This window comes from Arachis hypogaea, chromosome 10 (genome assembly GCF_003086295.3).
Source record: "Arachis hypogaea cultivar Tifrunner chromosome 10, arahy.Tifrunner.gnm2.J5K5, whole genome shotgun sequence".
Lineage (NCBI taxonomy): Eukaryota > Viridiplantae > Streptophyta > Magnoliopsida > Fabales > Fabaceae > Arachis > Arachis hypogaea.
The window spans coordinates 34,065,285-34,066,205 of record NC_092045.1 but is presented as its reverse complement, the minus strand read 5'-3'; the positions used below and the strand labels follow the sequence as shown (position 1 = coordinate 34,066,205).

Below are 921 nucleotides of genomic sequence, written 5' to 3'. Positions count from 1 at the left end.
AAGTCAGAGTGGCTTTGCTTAGAATCCTCTGTCTATTGCTGAGAAGATGATGGAAAAGGCTTGCCATTGCTAAACTTGTTTCTTCCACCATTATTGTTGTTGAAACCTTGTTGAGGTCTCTGTTGATCCTTCCATGAGAGATTTGGATGATTTCTCCATGAAGGATTATAGGTGTTTCCATAGGGTTCTCCCATGTAATTCACCTCTTCCATTGAAGGGTTCTCAGGATCATAAGCTTCTTCTTCAGATGAAGCATCCTTAGTACTGCCTAGTGCAGCTTGCATTCCAGACAGACTTTGAGAAATCATATTGACTTGCTGAGTCAATATTTTGTTCTGAGCCAATATAGCATTCAGAGTATTAATCTCAAGAACTCCTTTCTTCTGATTCGTCCCATTGTTCATAGGATTCCTTTCAGAAGTGTACATGAATTGGTTATTTGCAACCATTTCAATGAGTTCTTGAGCTTCTGCAGGCATCTTCTTCAGATAAGAGATCCTCCAGCAGAGCTATCCAATGACATCTTGGACAGTTCAGACAGACCATCATAGAAGATACCTATGATGCTCCACTCAGAAAGCATGTCAGAAGGACACTTTCTGATCAATTCTTTGTATCTTTCCCAAGCTTCATAGAGGGATTCACCTTCCTTCTGTCTGAAGGTTTGGACTTCCACTCTAAGCTTACTCAATTTTTGAGGTGAAAAGAACTTTGCCAAGAAGGCATTGACTAGCTTTTCCCAAGAGTTCAGGCTTTCTTTAGGTTGTGAGTCCAACCATATTCTAGCTCTGTCTCTTACAGCAAAAGGGAATAGCATAAGTCTGTAGACCTCAGGGTCAACCCCATTGGTCTTAACAGTGTCACAGATTTGCAAGAATTCAGCTAAAAACTGATGAGGATCTTCCAATGGAAGTCCATGGA

The 921-nt window shown here is 40.8% G+C and overlaps 1 non-coding gene across 1 annotated transcript; it reads left to right on the top strand.

Annotated features, from left to right (window-relative positions):
• The first annotated feature begins 577 nt into the window (after nucleotides 1-577).
• LOC112718603 (small nucleolar RNA R71) lies at nucleotides 578-685 on the top strand. Its single transcript, XR_003160935.1, has one exon. It is a non-coding gene; the product is annotated as a small nucleolar RNA R71 (small nucleolar RNA).
• Nucleotides 686-921: the final 236 nt, after the last annotated feature.